Source organism: Dermacentor silvarum, chromosome 8, assembly GCF_013339745.2.
Source record: "Dermacentor silvarum isolate Dsil-2018 chromosome 8, BIME_Dsil_1.4, whole genome shotgun sequence".
Lineage (NCBI taxonomy): Eukaryota > Metazoa > Arthropoda > Arachnida > Ixodida > Ixodidae > Dermacentor > Dermacentor silvarum.
The window spans coordinates 94784815-94799683 of record NC_051161.1 but is presented as its reverse complement, the minus strand read 5'-3'; the positions used below and the strand labels follow the sequence as shown (position 1 = coordinate 94799683).

The 14869-nt window shown below is 44.9% G+C and overlaps 1 pseudogene; it reads right to left on the bottom strand.

The window, feature by feature from the left end:
• Window positions 1-283: 283 nt before the first annotated feature.
• LOC119462297 (uncharacterized) lies at window positions 284-2995 on the bottom strand (annotated as a pseudogene).
• Between the last annotated feature and the right edge of the window lie 11874 nt (window positions 2996-14869).

Genomic DNA, 14869 nt, shown 5'->3' with positions numbered 1-14869 from the left:
TCCGTAGAATACTTACAAATGAACACCCTGTATATATATTGCGTGATCCAATTGGTTTGCCTCGTAAATGTGCTTAAACAATCCTAAGTATATCTTATCCAACAACGTTAGTGATGTTTACGGAAGCATGAAATGCACCATCCAGCATGCACACACAAACAGCACGAAACGTACAATCAGTATGTATCGTTCTGCTGCTAACATGTGGTTCAGAGCTGCCTCCTCGGACACTCCTGGTTGGTGCCACTGCCAAGGCACCTGGCCAGCACTGCTGCAGAAGTAGTCAGTGAACAAGTCCCCGGCAGCAGCTGCATCCACGTGGTGGTTCCTTGAGTGCGTCGCCCGAACAGAAAAAAAAACCATTGCCTGTTGTACCTTGCATGGTTTGCCGCCAGTTTCCTGCAACAACATTCCCATAGCTATCTTCCCTATCCGGGAATTGGTGGGCCTGCGGGTTATAGATAGTTAGAAAGTTGTGCAGCACACAGGCAGCTTTCACAACAAAATCAACATTCTCCGGTTGCAGGTTGATGGTGCGCAACAGTACTCTCCACCTGGCAGCAGTAATGCCAAAGGCATTTTACACACACCGCCTGCAGGAATAAAACAAACAGTTGGAGTAATGAAATTAGAAGCAACACGCAATGGGGCTTACGAACAGGTCATAAGCACCTATGTGGATAAACGTAAGTGGCAAAGTAATGACAGCTACACGTCCCGTATAAAGTTCCTTTGTAAACAGAGTGCTATATGCTCAGTGTCCTGTAAATTGTAGATGCTTGCTCCTCCATATTGTGGTGCCTTTCCAGCTTTCTTTGGTGGCTTCTTGTACATATGATCACTTAGAAGACCGCTTCACCTCAATGGCAAACATAACTACATATTTCCCAGTATTTCCATGTTGCACATTTATAAAGGAAATAAAAAAAACATTTATGGTGATACAATCAAGCATGCTGTTCACGACTGCAATGGCAATTACAATTTTAAGTGGACACAGAAAATCGCAACAACAGGCGCAACGAGGCAATTAGGCCTTGGAGCTTTGGATGTAGTATATGAGATTACTGTACGCAAGCCGTCTGTTTAATGTGGCGCATAGTTATTGTTCAAAACTGCAGTACTTATGTAATTAGGCTTTTGTGGTTTATTTCACGCGTTTTAGAATGTAAAACAAAGTACACGCTAACAAGGAGCGCTACCTTCGTGGTAACGAGTGGAGCAGCAGAGCGGTTCAATGTATCGTGGTGCATATGAGGGCTGTCGTATGCATGCCAGTTTGCAAGGGAGCATCCAAAGTTCTGTGGTCTCTGATACAAAATGCCATCAATGATTTCAGCCATGAATGGGTGCCAGCAAAGCAATAGTATTAGCACTAATGGCATATCCTACCACTTAACTTTGTTTGGCTAAAGAAAAGCCTGGCGCACGGCCTTCGAGACCAGTTTGTGTTACATGGAGGGAGCCGTTGCTGGGCCTAGTAGGTGGATGGATGCTACGAGCGTACCCTATGTAACGGGGTGGTGGGTTGTTCCAGCAAGCTCATTATTGTTTTGCGTAATGTCCTAATTATATTTTGAGAAAACATAGATTCCCAGCATGAAACTTTTTGAATCATTACTGGGAACTCTGTTTTTGTATGCCTCTGTTCTTTGTGGTCTCCCTACTTTTCTGCCACCAAACCTCCAATCGCCTCTTGCTAAGCTCTACTGCGGACATGTTTACTTTCCCCCTGCTATCCCGAACCGAAGGGCTTCAAGGAGGCCAGAGAAGCCTAAACTAGCAGCTGGGTAGATTTCTTCACATTCAAATAAAACATGTTCCAACATTTCCCTAGCTTTACCGCCTCAAGCACATGCGTCTTCGTTTTTGGTGCACTTCGTTCTGTAACTACGCGTTCTCAGGCACCCTGATCTCGCTTCGAAAAGTAAGCAGGTTCCCTATGAGTTATCATAAATTGTTTCTTTCCTGGTTCCGTTTTTTCCTTTCAGATAGTTAGTCATAGAAGGTTCTTTTTCCACTGCTGCCACCCATGAAATTGTCTCAGACTCTCTCACTTTGCGTTTCACGTTTTTGTTGACGTGTTGCTGACCATACGGTATGGTCGCATACTTGCCGGTAAGCTTTTTAGTTCCTAATATTGACATTATTATACACCACCTATTATTGTAAAAATAATTCAGTGTTTTAGAAAGCATGAACTCCAGTAGCATTGGCTTGATAAACAAATTATTACTTTTGTTACAGCTAGAGTCGATACTTGCCTTCTACTTCCCATCAATGCCGGCGCAAAATCGCTATCGCGTTCACCTATTACTGTTTCTAGCATGTATTTTAAGCACGACTACATCCTGAATGTGGATCGGAAAATTCTGATAAAAAATGTTCCACAACATTTTTCGTGTAACCACTGTACACTGCCCACTTGTACAATGCCTACTCCAACTGTTCATGTTGGCGCTAACTGCAGTGCTTGACATTGCAGAGAGTAAGCACATTTCACCACACTTGCTGACAAGGACCATGAAGTTGTGGCTACCAGGTGTAGTTGGATGTGAACTTGTTTCTTAGCCAACAATGTTGATGTTGAAATGAAATCAGAGAAACACTGTTACGCCATACCTTGCCCGGCTGAGCCTGTAGTTAAAGATGCGTTTCTCGTCGCTGAGGTGCCTGGCTGGAAACGGTCGCATCAAATCCTTCCTCAAATGGAAGGCCTCGTCCCCAACAAAGACGTACGGGGCGTTTGTTGATGTGCCCGGAAGTCGCCCAAGCGAGGGGATGTCAAGTTCACCATGATTGAGGGCACGGCCAAAGTCAGAGTTCTTGAATGTCCCTCCATCAACGCCCACATCAATGAGCACGTACTTGCATTCACTGTCAACGACTGCCATCAATACTATGGAAAATGTTCCCTGAAATAACAAGCACGGCACATAAGTTAACACAGCTCTACCCATGAACAATTATATGGCCAAAATGAATGAAAAGGTCATATTTATATCACACTTCCTTTTCTTTTTCTTTCTTTTGTGACGTCTGACGCAGGCTTATGAGCACAACTGCAAATAGGCATTAAGTCAGTCCGATGTGTATAATATCACAAGATGATGGTATGACGACATGAGTATCTGATATGAGTGTCTTATGGCAGCAGTGTGTAACCTTATACTTGAAATATGTGCTGCCAGACTTCCGAGGACAGACGACTGCGACATGCTTGCCATCAACAGCTCCCAAGCAGTTGGGGAACTGCCACCGCGAAGCAAAGCCTTCCGGAACATGTGCCCAGTCTGCTGTGGTAGGCGTCTACAAGTATAGCAAACAGTGGTAATTCAGTGAGCCAAGTAAGATCTGTTTTTGCAAAATGTATGAAGTGATAAACAAAGGCATACAGTTTTACATTTGAAACACAGATGCAATAAACAGTGCGAAGACAAGAAAGGCCTGAGCCTAGAACCCTTTTTTTTCAACAAAAGAGATTTGTCATTATCCTTGCAACAACTGCTTTCATATGCAACATCTATGCAAGTCACTTCTCCACAGCGTCCAGGAGAATAAGCTGGTATGTTTGAGCACCTTGAGGGGTAGGTAAGGGAACCGAAAGTTAAAAATGGAAAACACACTCGGGTGTGAGCAGCTACGAAAAAGATACACTTAGGAATAGGTTGTCCAGCTGTCTAATATTCCAGTGGTACAGTACAGCCCATTGGACCCTCATACTGGCAAGCCATTTGCTGGTTTGCTGATCATCCCTGATGAGTGTCATGTGTCACAAGCACTCGGCCAGCTGTTCATACAAAACAAACAGCTGAATTCTCAGAAGCGGATTCATTTACCATTTTATTCATTCATTTTAGTTATAGCTTTTGAAACTTGGTTTATCCGAATTTACCAAACATCAAAGTCTATCCTCTCATTCTTTATTCTAAAATTCCTCTTAGTAATCCCAGCACAACTTCTCTTTTCCTCCGAAACATCTTCTCTGTGACCACCCACTGATGGCATTTCTGGATTTAAGTGGCACGACCAATAGGCACACATTGCAGGTTTTCCTGCCCTCCCACCCCCTGTTTCAGTGGGCTACAGAAACCAGGTTTAATGGGTTATTCAGTCTTTAAAAATGTTTTATGTTTGCTAAATATTATAACACTAACAATGCCTTACTATAAATTACAATCATGGTAACTTTGTATTTGACATATCCAATGTGTACCTTAATTGTTCCTATTTTTGCATGCAGTAGTTGTCACACAAAACACCTTAACGTATGCATATCACAGTGCATAGGTAAATGTCATTACCTAAAATTAAAACATTCAATTGCAGGTCGTACTGATCACTCTGCTTGCAACAGGCCTTCTGCGTATGTGCACTTGAGCAAGCATGCATCTGTATAAATGTGACCAAATGGCATATTTTCAAGGTTACCAAGAGCATAGAATAACTGCACATTGAGAGTGGATGACCCTATGCAATGATTATACAATGAACATTTGTTCCAGCAAGGTTCATTGGTATTAAGTGTCAGTGCTTTAACTTACCTTCATGACGTGGTCCTTGAGTCGTGCACAGAGAGCGCGACAGGACAGGTGAATGCATAGACGTGCCGTCTCAATTCCAACCCGGTAGGCCAGTGCAATTGAGGGAATTTCTTGCCCTGATGCCAGGTAACTGCAAGAAAGAGGTAAATGTAAGAAAAAGGTATTTTTGAATCTTACATTTCTGGCTATGCTGACTGCATGCTTTAACTAAAGATCTACTAACCTCAAGGCTATAGCCAGCCGTTCACCAGGTTCCAGAGGGTCCCTGGCGACCTGGCACCGTGTCAAGTCTGCTGACACAAAAAACAACAATGTGTCGAACAGCGCTGGTGTCATTCTAAAGAACTTGAAGAAAAAAACCATGGTCCCCTTCACGCATCCGACGCATCTGTTGACAAAAGAAGATTTGGGCGAAAATTATGCTGAACTAAACTGTTTCCGACTAAACTGAAATCAAAAACAAGTGCGTATATTTTAGCCTGTTCACATGTTCATTCATTACATTCTTTTATCCAATTACGAAAATTATATTAAAATGTATAAATTACCTCTTTAAATAAGGATGCAAATACCACATTTCAAATGGGATAAATAATCAAGGTTTCCAACTTTTGTAAAGCTTTTTATCAATACTACATCATGACTAAATATATTTGACTACTACGAGTATTGGAGTTTGTGTAGGAAAGTAGACATGCATGCGCAGCAGCCATTCATTGGCTATTTCATGTGACTGCTGCTACGCCAGCATAACCTGAAGTATTGGATGTATTGATGAAACTGGTGCTCCAAGTGAACAGTTAAAACAGAAAGCTGAGTTATTACATGGAAGTGTGCATACATGTGCAACTATTCTTGCTGAGTTGGTATTTACAATGTTGAGCTATGGGCTGATATGCACATTTCGAAATCTCAGGAGAAAGTTTCTACACTTGTCACAACGGCATATTCTGCAGTTTCGTAGTAGCGCCAATTGTTCAGGGTAAAATATGTAGCACTGTGACATCTTGCATGAACCTCCACGTGTGAAATTTATAATTTAACAGCATTGGTGTTCCCACAAAGTGTGGCGGTTTTGCCCTTGTAAACAGCATGTCATGCATTGCACGAAGTGATGTTTTCTGTCAAAGGCAAGACTGTTATGTGTGGCTCTCAAATGCAAGTGCTGGCTCAAGTTCTGCCGGTGAACTTCACAGGTATGCAGAAATGCAGCAATGCAACTAATCACAGGTATTATGCCGCAAATGTGGGCGAATCTACACATTCAAGAGGCTAACATTCCATGTTAGCCATGTTTCCTTTAAGAGAAACCTTTAGCTCAGGCCCAATTGCGATGCTGCCTATTCATATACATGCAAAACAAAAGCTGCTTTTCTGCGAAAACCTCTGGGCCTATATGTTAAAAGTTTGTTGCATTTATGAGAAAGTTAAATTCTAGTGACTGTTGGAGGCCGAATTTTGATTGAGAACATGCAATTTTTACATGAAATGCTCCAAATCAGCAAGTTTGAAAAACATGAAGCACGAAGTTTACAAATCCATTCACAAACTCTCACCAAAAACAGTTATCGCAGTTCTGTAAACTGCATCCGTTAGAACATCCAAAGCGGACAAAGTTGATATAGCGATGAATATCCTGCGTAAAATTATTGCAATGTTCACAAGGGCATCGAATAGTCCTACTCATATATTTGTGGTGTGATTAAGAGTCATGCATAATACATCATTCTTGTCTGCTTTAGATGTACTATTCGACGTAGTTTACGGAATTGTTATATTGTTATTCATTGCGCAGTTACAGAGTAGTGAACATTATGGTCTCGTTCCGAGAAAAGTTTCAATTCCTAGAAAAAATATCAATAGCGTAAATCGAAAATTCGCTACCAGCAGTAACTGCCTTCCAACATTTTTCTTTTAGATGCTGGAAACCTCATCAAATTTGGTGCAGTGGTTGCCGAGAAAAAATTTCTTCTTTCCCATGTATTTGCGCTCCCGTGTTAAACTACCTCTTAACAGTGGTTCAAGCTTACTGAACTACAGGGCGGTATTCTCGGCTAATAACGCTTGGAAATACTTCACTTTCGGGCCCCACCGTTGCAACTGTTGCAATATAGGAATCTTCGCACAGTGTCAGGAATGCAATCAGCCGTATACTCCGACACTGGCACAGCGCCAAGTCTCGCGAGAGCGAAGCTATCTCCCAAAGCGATCGCCCGAGAATACCTGCGAGTCAAAGCCACGACATCTTGCTGAGTAGCAGGAAGCCACAGCCGAGGAGTGACGGCGGTAGTTGTTCAATTTTCTCATGGCACGTACACACAAGCGGCACAACGCGCGCGGCGCGCCGCCGGCGGCAAAACGGAGCAGCGGCAGGGCGGCCACACCTAAAGCCCCTATATATAAAAAGTAGCGCCATTCTTAGATCTTGCCGCCACCGCGCTCACCCCGGGGTTTCCTCCTCGCCGCCTCCGGTCGCCCCAGCCTCCTCCGCTCCCCCATTGGCCAATCCATGTCACGTGGAAGCACGCGTTGCGCTTTTGTATATATATATTTTTTTCTTTCCAGCGCGCTCCGACTGCCATTCTCGGGCCTGTGCGACGAAAGTGCTGTACGCACAAACGGATCAAACGTGTTAGGGACAAGAACTTCGTTGTGATAGCATGCTGCTGCGCCTTAAGTTGCCGCAACCGACAAGGCGAGGGCAAAAGGCCTTTTTTGTTTACCATCCGGCGTGCGCAAACGCTTGCTGCACACTTGATATTTGCGCCGTGTCGCATCGTCGCGTTGCTACTTCCAAAACGGCATTATTAAGACCAGTTACTGACTAACGAAGCAAAATCGCGCCTCAAAAACTTCTCCGCTGGGCGCGATCGAAGTTTTCCTCGGATTTCCTCTGGTAGCGCGTTAGCTGTCGTCTGCCACTGGCAGGCCCGACGCAGGCGGCGCCACTGTCGATATCGCGCCTCGATCGCGCTGGTCGCGCCGAGCGCGATAGTGGGACGGAGGAGAAGGGAAGTGGATGGCGCTACTTTTTATATATAGGGGCTTTAGGCCACACCAACCGGCGGCGCGCCACTGCGGCAATCACGTGACAGACTAGACTCTCTCCCCCCTTCTCGAACTATCCGTCAGCTCGGTCCGGGTACAGTGTACCACAGAACACCCATACAAATTTAGAGAAGGGAAACTGTACCTTCCACAGTGCAACGAAAATAAGCGTAGCGGTGGCGTTGTGAACTAAAGTATGCGACCGAGAGATGGCGCTGGCAGAATCGAAACTAATGTCATCATCATTAGGTTGTGAGCAATATGGCCGCTACGGTAGCGGTTCGTAGGGCTGGTCGCGCAGCTCGCTCGCTGGTTTGGGGCGTTTTGTTACCGCTTTCGGGGAGGTATTCGTGTGTACTGTACTCTAACATGACTACAGATATCTTCATTATGTCGCCAGGTGACCGAGAGGCCTCAACTGGCAATAAAACACTTCAAACAAGTTAGCTCACATTGTTTATTGTCAATGGTGAATGAGGCAGTACATGATCACAATTTTCGTACAGCTCAGGTGGACTTAATGTTGTCCGTCACTGAGTTTACAACATACAGAAACACAGATAACCATCTATTTATTGGGACCCAAAGCTGAAATCGAGCGAAGTTTTCTCATCGTGTTCGGCGTGCCGTAAAGCAGGGAGAACGAAGGTTCAGACAGTGATATTTATGCCGAGCTGCCCTCGTACTTGTATTGCGTACAGTGCTGCTTGACGTTTTATATTCTCTGCGTTCGACGATTTCCGATAGATTAAAGAAAGGAACACAAAAAATTACTCGGCAAAAATGAACTGTCAGCAAAATAAGCTCGAGCTGCAATGTCTCATTGCTCTCATAACACATTGGCGAGAGGCACGAAGTGTAGGAGGGGGGCGTTATGCTAAATTTTACATCACATTTTCTGCTCTTGATATTTTTCTGCTGCACATTTAGTGTTCAGGTGCGGCAGCAAAGGCTTTGACACAAGTGGAGTACTCGTAGGGAAACCAAGGAACGTTATGGAGACAGCAGTGCTTACAAGGACTTCTGGAAATATTGTGTGAATAAACAAGGACACTAAATCAACATATAAGCAAGCCCAATTAATGCTCACAGATCGTTGGAAAATGGAATTTGTGGTTTCATGTTGAAAAAGAATCTCGGTATAGGTATTCAAACACAGCAAAGAGGTTGCAAGGAGATGAACACTTCAGTTGAGTAACAGAGGTGACCAAGGGAAGCCTCAGCTTGAAGCCAACGTTTCACCAAGCAAACATATTTGTGAGGGCCGAGACGAAGACAAGTTCCCACGCTGAGGTTTCCCTTGCTCGTTCACTGTTTATTAGCTGAATGTTAAGCTGAACTTATTCTGCGAGTACATTTCAAAGTATTTTTGGGAGCACACTGCGCAGGTTTTGTCATCTGCTGTTTGAAGAGACAGAAAATTTGCTTTTAGTGATTTCTCAAGTTTGTGAGGTGTGAAATAGGCTGGCCGGTTGTGTGAGCTTGCCTTTTCTAGCTATCTCTTATGGTGCAGTACTAGCCTAGTTATTGATTTCATGCAAACTGTATATGAGCCTCTTGTAGTAAACAAATGTTAAATCATGTGCATTTCCAGATCTAATTCTAATCCTAGCACTTGCCATGCCAACGTTCCCTTAGATTTTGTCATGTCATATAAATAACTTAAATTGGACCAATTATATAGAGTACGTCATTAGCAGTGCTAATCACATGCTCGGGTACTTATGGCGCAACCTTTCCAAAGCACCGTCTACTTTAGAACTACAGCTTTACAAGACTAATTCGCTGGAAACTTGAATATGCATCTGCAATATAGGATCCCAGTCGTGTTAATCTTATTACTTCACTTGAACTAGTACAAAATAACTATACTTTTATTTCTAATTATAACCGTACCGCGAGTATAACTTCAATGTAAACTGGCCTAGCACTCATTCCACTAGCTAATCGCCGCAAAGTCGGCCATCTTTTGCTATTTCATAAAATTTTCTATCACACCACACTTCATGACGACTTCATACTGCGGCCTCAGTGCATTTCAAACTGCGTCGATCATCGCAGTAAGGTAGGAATTGATTTATGGAACACGAAGTCTTTCTTTCATGCCCCGTACATCTCAGAAATGGAACCACCAAGTATCGTAGCCATCACAGATAACAAACTTTTTTGCAAAACATTAGCTAACATTGTATAATCAGGAGAATCATTATGTTACAAGAACTCACTGCACTTGTTTGTTTTACTCTACTACTTTGTAACCACTCCCCTCTTTAATACCTGTGGCCCTGAGGGTACTTTAAGCAAAAAATAAAATGAGTTTCACTCATCATGAAGTGTCATTTCCTTAAAATTGCATTAAGCACTTTTGATCATTTTAAAATTCTTTGCATTTTCATGTAACAAATTATCGTTGTGAGGGAGCATGTGATACTTCGTGGTACTAATGCCCGTCAAATTGATTTGCAAAGAGCAGATGACAGAGTTTGTGCATTAGCAAGTAGGAGCTTGCTGCATTGTTTCTGTTCTGGTCGTCATGGCCATAATGACTGGAAAAGAAACAAATTGGGACTCAACATGTTACTTCTCCGATTGCCATAAAATGCCCTTAAAAGCAACTAAGCTTATATGTAAAATTTCTCATTCTCGCTCGGTACGATACAGAACTGTAGACTGCTGTTTTCCTAATAGGGCTCACATCCCTCTATCTGGTAAACTTCCAAACATTTCATGGTGAGGCACGTAGTTCAAGAGGACCTGTTGTCATTATGGTGACAGTTGAGCTTCTTGTGGCTTAGCGTGGGCAACTTGCAGACCAACAATCTATCTTTTGTCCGTCTTCCTGAAAAGAGAAAGGACAAAGCCATGACACACATGCAAGCAGAAAATGGTGAAACAAAAGTTAGTCCCATAAATGAACAAATCACGGTTCTAGTTGAGGTTTTCAGAAACATACCCTGTGAGGATTCTGGCCCTTGATGTTACTTCCAGTGGTGACACGTTCACGATTGACTTGTACGTCCAGAGACAATAGAGTCCAAAGGGATGAGTCCAAATATGAGCAGCGTCTTGGAGGCTGAAGTCAAAAGAAAAAAGAGCCTCAATTACTATGGTGGAAGTGAGGGTGAGCTTGTGATTCATGTATGACAGAGAACAGTGCACGAAATGCTTCATGACAGAAAAACGCACAAACACACACACACAACACTGTTTTGAGTGTGCATTTCTTTCAGTGGTGTCCTTGTGTGGGCTGTGCTTAGTCAAGTCTCGATTAGATGACAATTGTGTCTGCCAGATACTAGGAGCTATCACACAGTCATTTTATTATGTCTCAAATGCAGTTAATCTAACTGTATCACCGGAAGTACACTTGTCACTAATGTGCAGTGAATTTATCGCGGTGTATCATTTATGCAGAAACAGCCCGAACTTTATTATTTATGCTGTACTCATGTTAGCAATTTTAGCAACTTGGCAAAGTAGCAAGAGCCTCGTTTGAATTGCTTTGGAAGGGCAATAACATTAGAATTATTAATATTTTCTACTTTTAAGAGATGACGACAGGAATCTGCTTTATCCGCCTCGCATGCAAAGAAATTCAATGTTGAAAATGCGAAGCACTGCTTTTTTACTCACCGGCGCACAAGCCCAGGGGCTGCAAGGTTAATCCGCTTTCGTGGGTAGTCTTCAAGCAGACTGTGCTCGGTTCCAGCGATGAATTTTCGTGCTGGCCAGCACTTTTTTTTTCGAGCAACCAGACGCAACGCGGCCAGACGCGGCAGATCACAAACGGCGGAAGCCGTGCATGCAGCCGCCAGTGAAACGCCGCAGCTGAGAAAGTTCACCGTCTTTAAACACGTTCGCTTGGTGGCAGCTATCGAATGTTGGACGCATAAACTGGCTGAGGTATTATTGATATCTAATTAAAATGAACCTGCGTGATGCTGCTCAAAGGAAACGACCACCCCGTTCGCAAATATAACCGCCGTACAATTTGAATCGATAAACGGCACGGACTGCAATCGATACCAGTGGGCTGCCGCTAATCACATGTCAGTGAGGCCTCAAAACCTTTATTCAAGTAACGAAGCACGGACTTTAATAACAGAAGTCCAATAAAAACAATGGACTCCTTATTTTGTAAAAAAATGACACTGTAATTGTGTTTGTCGGTTATTATATGTACATTAATAGCTCAAATATTGAGTCGTGTTGAGCGCCCCTAGCAGAAAAAATACAAACTAAAGTATTCGACCAAATTACAGTAGCTCCACTTGCGCGCTTATGCTGGAACGCGCCGCGGTTGATTTTTCGCCCTCTGTGGCCATTTGGTGAACTCGAGAGTTTCCGGGGCCTGAGTGTACTGTAGTCCGGGAGCTGATGCGTGCAGATGATAGTGCGAAACGAGTTTGCTGCTAACAGCGGACGCGAGTATGGAACGAGCAGTCGGGCGGGTCCGCATGTCACCAGTTTCCCGCGCGCACGTCACGGAAGCGGGCCGTTCTCATTGGTCTCCTTCATCCGCGGCACGCGGCAAACCGCAAAAAATCGGTCCAGGAGCGATCCCTGCCGTGGCAAGAAAAACCTGTTTCGCGGCTGCTTTCGCGGCGCGCGTCTTGCACGGGATATCCCATAACTTGAAAAAGATGGCCCAAAGGGCAAATGTAAGAGTAGTTTTTTCTGCTCCCAACAAGCTCGGCAAGCTTTGCAAGTTGACGGATCCAAATGCCGCCCCCCCGCCCGATAAGTGCACGAAGCATCACCGGAAAAAGTTCGTAGAGTGTGTTCACCGCGTGGTGTACAACCTCCCGCTTTCATGTGGAAAGCAATACATCGGGCAAACTGGGCGTTGTCTCAATGATCGGCTCCTCGAACACCGCAATAACGTAAAAAATGGCACTGGTGGGTTCTTGGCGATTCATTGTCGCGATCATGGCTGCAAGCCTATCGAGGACGAGTGTATGATTGTGTCCCGTGGTAGGACGCAGCTTATCCGGGAAATAACTGAAGCGCAGATGATTGAACAACTGGGTGATAAGTGTGTCAGTTTCCCTTCACTGGCTCTCACAGAAGAAGAACTAAGTTTCTTGGAGGCGGCATCACTTGACTCGTAACTATGTTACACGAATACGCAATCCTTTTAGTTCATGTAAGTGCATGCGCAGTCTATACTGCCTGACACATATAAGCTGATTCAGTGGCACAATAAATTTAGTTGAAAGTTTGCGCTTGGTGTGTGTATTTTTCTCAGCCGTCCTTGTCCTTTTGTTGCACAATAACACCTTAGTCTTGCCGCCGACGGCGCGCCGCGCGCGTTTTGCCGCTAGTGTGTACGTGGCATAATGATGCCCATCAAAACAGTAGCAAATGCAACTTACCGCGGTGTGGTAGAGACCTTCCTGTTTGCGCGCCATGAAAACAGGGCGAACCCACCAACGGCGCGGGCGCCGCTGCTCGCGTCTCTGCTTTTCTTTTTTCGTTAACAGCAGCAGCGCAGCCATCCTTATGAACAGGATGACTTTATTCCTGCACAGAGCTGGCATGGTCGCGCAGGCGCGCTGGCAGACGACGAATAAAAGACGCGCGCAGCGCGAACGCTACTGAATCCGCAAGAATTGATGTCGATGACATGTGGACAGGGTTATTTGTTTCCCATGGTTTACAAAAAAAAAAAAGGAAACGGTTGTTACTTCAACACTCTAAAAACAGTTGCACCCTTTGGGGTGCATTTTTGCCACACAGCAATAATCGTCATCTGTCTTGCTTGCGTTTCCTATCTTGAAAACTCTGCACTTGCTACTTTACTGTCGAGAACGCTGTGCCACGCTGATAACGCTCTGTCGTTCGTGACCGAGAAGTGCCGGGCGCACAGCGGTAAAGACAGGAAAGCCACGCAAGTCAGATAACTATTATTGTTCTGTGGCAAAAATACGCCCCAAAGGGTGCAACTGTTTTTAGAGTGAAAGGTAAAAATAAACAGTTGCGACAGGCGTACATTCATTAATCAAACGTGCATTTTTATCTACAATAGCACACAAATCACTAGCACATTGTTGCAAGCCCACTTGACAGCACGCTGTTTTAGGTCGTACCAACCCAAAATGGTCATGGAACAGTGCACCGCAGCTGAGGAGCGAGCGTCGGCACGCGTCAGGCCTTGTATCCTGTGGTTGCGCACCCTTTTCCTCTAGCGTCCGCGAAGCGACGCGTTCGCTTGTCGGCGCGCGCCGGCGCGTGGCGAAGCGTGCCTGTGGTTGGGGCTTAAGAGGCACACTGTGCGACATGACCATAGCACCCATTCATCATGTCGTCGCTGCAGACTCAGAAGAACCTTCTATGAAGCCTGACACAATGCTTTTGCCACCAGACAAGTCTCCCACAAGCAAGCAATTCACCAGCTACCCACTGACTACCACATCGATTTGCAAAACAAGTCAAAGGCCAAACCTGATGGAAACACAACCTCAGCAACTCCCGCTGCAACATCAGAAGGATCAACATCAACTCCGTCAACAACTTCAGCTACCACTACGGCGACTTCGGCACAGGCAGCGACGAAGAGCATCTCCGAAGACACGTCTGCGACACCAAAAAAGAAGTGAACTCGCTAGTCAACTAAAGACGAGGCTGACCCAAGTACGACGTTTTCGTAGAAAAGAACGTCACGAAGCAACTCTTCAACGCCGCCACTCGAGACTGCGTCTATTGCGAGGACAAGTGCGACGACACCGCATGTGACGGCGAAAAGGACGGGTGCCATTTTCTGGCCTCAGACCCCTCGAACGACGAGCAGTCATTTCAGGAAGCGCGTATCTTCAACTGTACGAAACAAGGCATTTCCCCCGCCGGCGGTATATGCCATGCCAGCGCAATATCCTAAAGAAAACTTGTAGCATGCATCAAACTAGTTTCAAGACCAACCACCGCTCCTTCTACTTCAAGGCACTTGAACCGTACTCAGTTGTGTAAAGAGCTGATCGTGCACTACGATCAGCGTTCACGAGCTACAGCGCGTGCAGACGTCGTCCGGAGCGCAACAGTCAGGCTCGCCCACCAGAACTATGCTATACTGCACCGCGGAGAGATACACTTTTCTATGAAGTTGCGAAGAGTTATAGAACCATCTTGGAACCCATTGGACTCGCTGCACATTTATGCTATTCATTCATCGGTCTCTTTGCTCCCTCTTATGTTAGCAGCGCGCACTCTCTTGGGGGGAGGGGGAAGCGTGTGACGAAACGCACAATGATTGTGCGGTGTAATAGTGGGGAAAGAGGAAG